Source organism: Monodon monoceros, unplaced genomic scaffold (genome assembly GCF_005190385.1).
Source record: "Monodon monoceros isolate NGI ecotype Baffin Bay Population unplaced genomic scaffold, NGI_Narwhal_1 Super_Scaffold_21, whole genome shotgun sequence".
In the NCBI taxonomy this organism is placed as follows: Eukaryota; Metazoa; Chordata; class Mammalia; order Artiodactyla; family Monodontidae; genus Monodon; species Monodon monoceros.
This window is the reverse complement of record NW_021703778.1, coordinates 99969738-99975055: the sequence shown is the minus strand read 5'-3', so window position 1 is coordinate 99975055 and position 5318 is coordinate 99969738. Positions and strand designations below refer to the sequence as shown.

At 44.1% G+C, this 5318-nt stretch overlaps 1 non-coding gene across 1 annotated transcript; it reads left to right on the top strand.

The window, feature by feature from the left end:
- The first annotated feature begins 5126 nt into the window (after positions 1 to 5126).
- Positions 5127 to 5318, top strand: LOC114905275. Its single transcript, XR_003796133.1, has one exon. It is a non-coding gene; the product is annotated as a U2 spliceosomal RNA (small nuclear RNA).

Below are 5318 nucleotides of genomic sequence, written 5' to 3'. Positions count from 1 at the left end.
GGTAGGATAGCAAAGTGGGGCGTGGCCAGCGCCGCGAACAGGGAGGAGGGGCCCCAGGACGCGGGCTGGGGCTCTGAACCCAGCCGGCTGGGACAGCTGGGACACATGAGATGTCTCCGAGAGCGTCACAGAATAGGACAGTAGTTCTGGTCACATATTTGGGGACAGTGAGGGAGATAAGTAGTACCGAAACTACCGAGTCCCTCACAGGAGCTCCATCAAACCTCTACTCTCTGATAATTAAAAAGTGAATTAACTACCCCTGCACGCTCCCGCACACCCACTGGGCTTCCCTATTATAGCCACCCCATGCCCTTAAGTCCACCCCTTAGTGTTCCTTCTAATCAGATGCTCAAGATGTTTGTGGAGACACTACCCACCGTTGAACGCGCCTACAAAGGGTCTGAGAGCCTGTGGCCCAAGTAGACTACCAAATTTCGCAAATAAAACCCAGGAAGCCTAGTTAAAGTTGAACTGCAGATAAACAGCAAATACTTTTTTGGAGTAAGCATGTCCCATGCAATACTTAGGACATAAATGGGCATCCTGTACTTTATCTGGCCACCCTAAACCTAAGCCACACATGCCAAGATGAGCATTCCTCTGCTCTGGGGTTGTCTTTGGCCCCAGCCTGGTTCCCAGGGACAAGGTGGCTCAACCCCAGGTCTCCGTCAGTTTGGTATCCCTGCCTCCCCTTCCCCAGGGGGAGCAGTTGAAGGACTAGCCTACATAGGTGGGTCCGCTTTAGGTAGCTGGGATGGGGGCTGGAGAGAGAGAGGTCCTGATTGGCTTGCTCAGCAGAGGAGTCAGATCTTAAGGCTGACTCCAGAACTTACCTGAACTGGTAAACAGGGCCTGATGTCCCTGGGGTGGTCATCCTCTTGATTAGGTTAAAACCAGAGTAGAGATAGTGGATGGCGGGTGGGAGAATGCTGGTGGTAGGGGTTTGTCAAGGTGGTTTGTTTGTTTTTTTTTAGCCTTCCTGCAGGACTCAGGAGATCCTGAGATTTCTTCTTTCTTGTAACACAGTGTTAAGCTGATCTGATTAGCATTATAAGGGATTGAAGTTTAAGAGAATAGACATTTATAGACTTTAGGGGTCTAGGAATTTGTAAGATGTGGGGCAAAGTAGTACAAATAGCAGAGGACCTGTCTCTCATTCATTCTTACAACAAAGCAGAGTGGTCCTACACTTCAGGGTGCATTACAATCATCTGGCTGGCTTGCTAAAAATTCAGGTTTCCAAATCCCTACCCGCTGAGATTCTAATTCATTTTGTTTGGTTTGATGCTAAAAGCTGCAATTTTTTAGGAAGCACTTCAGATGTTGAAGTTCAATGAATTCTGGGTGCAGGTCAGTTTTGGTCTTTACCACTTCTCTACTGCATGCTTGTGGGTAAATTATTTAGCATCTCTTTAATTTTCTTCTTCTGTCTTGTGTCTTGTAAGAATTAACCAAGATAATTCAAATAAACATTTAGTACATTTGTTTATGCTAAAAAGTTACCATTATTATTATTATATACACACCTATTCAAAGCCAAGCATTATGTTAGGCACTAAGAACACCATTATCAAAAGTAAAGAAACACAGGGAATTCCCTGGAAACACAGGGAATTCCCTGGCAGTCCAGTGTTAGGACTCTGAGCTTTCACTACAGAGGGCCCGGATTCAATCCCTGGTCGGGAAACTAAGATCCCACAGGCCGCACAGCGTGGTCAAAAAAAAAAAAAAAGTAAAGAAACAGGCTGCTCTAGTGGTAAACATAGGCTTTCTATCTTTTGCCACCCTAGGCTATTTGTCCCTTTGCAGAGTTGGCAACTTTGTTTTGGGAGCTCAGCTCAAACCTCCCCTCTTCTGAGGCCTTTGCTGTGACAACAGGGTCTAAAAGAGATGCCCAGTCACTCTATCACATTTTTTTATTAAATTATCGTGCATATTTGTGGACTCATTTATTATCATTTTCCCTCCACTAGAGCCCAAGTTTCCTGGAGGACCTTGTCTTCTTCTCAGCTTTGCTGCCAGCCCCTAGGACAGAGTGTGGCACAGAGTACACAGTCAGTTCTTACTGGAGAAAGAAATGGATGAAAAGTCTAGTGAGGAGGTATATGTATAAACAAGTACCTAAAAAACAATGTGCTAAGTGTTATGGAATGGGAATGTTGCCTGTCATTCCAGTAAACAAAGAATGTTGCCCGCCATCAAGCCATCAGCCAGTGAGGTCTCCCCCTGCACACTCCCACCCCATGGTGCGCCCTGAGGGGAAGTCAGGATGGAGAGAAACAGGAAACATTCTGTGCTCTGGATACTGGCCCTAGATGGTTAAGATGCATAACTAAGGAATAATTTCAGTGAGCCCCAGATGTTTGCATCTTCCCCACACATAGTAAAGCCCTAAAATTAAGTTGAGATGTCTGTTTTTTGTGATAAGCAGTAATATTTCCATGTTCGACTACGTTTTTGTTTTTGTTTAAGCAAAAACTGTATATCCTGGCTCCTCTTCGGAGCAGTTCCTCAGAGCTATCTGAGAGGCTGTCTCCCAGGCTACAGTCCTCAGTAAGGTCCCCAAATAAAACTTAACTCTCAACTTTTAGTTTGTGCATTTTTCTCTGATCATCAGTGTCAAGGGCTTTTGGAAGCTATACCATATAGGAAATTCCAGGCTACATCACTCTGAGACAGGGCAACAAAATCTCCCACTTTTCTGAAAACCTGTAAGATGTAGAACTTTTGGGGGCAAGGATGACCTGGCTAGAACTGGTATTAGATCTCTCTAGACCTCATCTCTTGTGGCAGTGCACAGAAGCATTTGTACTTTGTTTCTGTGTGCCAACCCAGCTCTACAGTAGAGGTTGGAGAGAAGTAGGAAACTTGAACATACGGAAAATGCCTTTTATAACCAAAGTTACTAGATCCCTTAAGGCGTCCCTGTTACTGAACTGAACTTGTGTCTGCTCACCACCACACAGCAAAGCTAATTTACTGACACTGGGTGTGGTGAAGGAAAGTATAGTAGTTATTGCAGGGCCCGGCCAGGAGTACAGGTGGCTTGTGCTCAAAAGACCTGAAATCCCCGATGGCTTTCAGGAAAGGATTATTATTTTTTCTTTTTTTTAAAAAATTATTTATTTATTAAAAATTTTTTAATCAAAGTTTTTTTATTGAAGTATAGTTGATTTACAGTGCTGTGTTAATTTCTGCTGTACAGCAAAGTGATTCAGTTATACATACATATATATATATTCTTAAATGCAACATTTGAAGTTAGGGTTGCAAGGGGCATGACTTTCTTCTGACTGGTTGGTGGTGAGGTAACAGGGTGGTGTTTCAGGAATTTTAATCATCAACCTTCTGGTTCCAACCAGTCTGGGGTCTATGTGCTCGTGCTCAGCATAGAGCCACCATCCTCCAGCTGGGTGGGGATGTTAGTTTCTGCAGAACAACTCAACGATATATGTCAGATCATTATGCATATCCTTTGAGGAGGAACTTGGGCTGGTTTATCATTGAACAATTGTTTCTTGACTGCTCTGCCTTTGTTTCTGTGTTCCTTCACCTCCCTAATTAGTAACTGCTCGAGTCTGCTCTTTGGCACTCAGGTAAGGCCCAGGAGACCAAAGCCTTTTTCTACAAATAAGAAACAGGGGACACAGAGGGGCTTTTGTACCAGGCAGCGTCCTGCAGGGTTCTGCTTGGTTTCATCCCCAGAGCTGGGATATCTCAGGATTAGGCTGGATCTGTTAGAATTATAGAGCGGAGAAGACTCTCAGGCCTGCTCTAGGCAGGCCTCTGAGGAGAAATGTAAGGTTCTTATTTCTCCTTAACTTCAAGGTAAGATACACTATGTGCAGGTGTATCTTGTACCTCCAACATATGTGATTTTGTAACAGGGAAGAGCCAAATCTGACTACATGTTGGATCTGTTTCTTCTACTTTAACCTTTGATTACTGTTGCTTTTGTTCACTAAAAGGATACTGTCTATACACAATGGCCTGCCTCAGGGAACCCTGCCTCTCTGCCTGAACCAAAGTGCCTTTTTTCAGGGAAACATCCTGACCCTGTCCACCTGTGGGTGGCTGCAAGAAAGAAGAAATTAACACAACCCCTCCCCAAGGCTGGCCATTCCAGGGGACATTGCAAATCTTATGGTCTTTTTACTTTACTTCCTCATCTCCTCTCTGTTCTATAAAAGGAACTGGCATCCAAATCCCATAAGATGGTTTTTCGGACACACTAGTCTGCCATTTTCTCAGTCTGCCGGCTTTCCGAATAAAGTCGTATTGTATCCCTTGCCTCAACACCTCTCTCAGATTTATTGGCCTGTCGTGCAGCAAGCAGAGCGAGCTTGGACTCGGTAACAATTTTACATATGATTTTATGTGCAATTAAAGTATTAATATGGTCTTTATGGATGGAAACTAATTTTAACAAACCCTCTTGTCGTGGTCTGAAGGCGGGTTGGAAAAGAATTTCCAGACACAGGTAGAATGTAAAGAAGATAGAATTTATTAGAGGCAAGGGTCGCTGCCAGAACAGCGGGCTGACTTCCTGGTAGTCTGGGAGAGTCGAGCCTGAACACGTGCTATTGATCAGTTTTTATAGCCAGAAAACAAAGGAATGGTCCAAGGTGAAAATTTTGTTTACTGATGGTTGAGGCACATATACCTTCCTTCTATAGGGTGGGAGTGAGACAGGGAAGATGCCTTTCCTTATTTGGAACAGGTGGGCTCAGGAATTTTGTAACCATCGCAACATGGTGGGGAGGGCGATTGATTAAGAGTCCAGTAGGGGGTGTCACTTCGAAACTTTTTCAGGCAGGGTCGTCCTTTGTCCTTGAAGCACCGTTGTCCTTGGAGCACCACACCTCCTTCCTGTGCCTGTAAATCATATTAAATATTCCAGAAGTAGGTGGAACTGATGACCTGACAGTTCAGGCCTGGCAGGGATAGATCATTCTTTGGTTTCAAATGGGTGTCATCGCCTTTTGAATGAACTATGAATATGGTGTGACCCTTAGAGTAAACAAAGGAACTGAGTACAATAGCTCTAAAGTTGCTCTCTCCAATATGACAGCTACTAGCCACATGTGGCTACTTAGATTTGAATTAATAAAAATTAAAGTTCCATCGCTTCTCGGCCTTTTGGCTAAGATCAAGTGTAGTATCTGTTCTTACCAGTTTAATATCTGATACGTTCTCTTTCTGAGAACAAAATATTAAACAGATTTTTTGGAGCAGGGAGTTGGAGTAGGAGCTTGCTCCATCCACTTCACGCATTGATCTGGTATTGCAGTACCTCCAGGACTGGTGCACTCCTC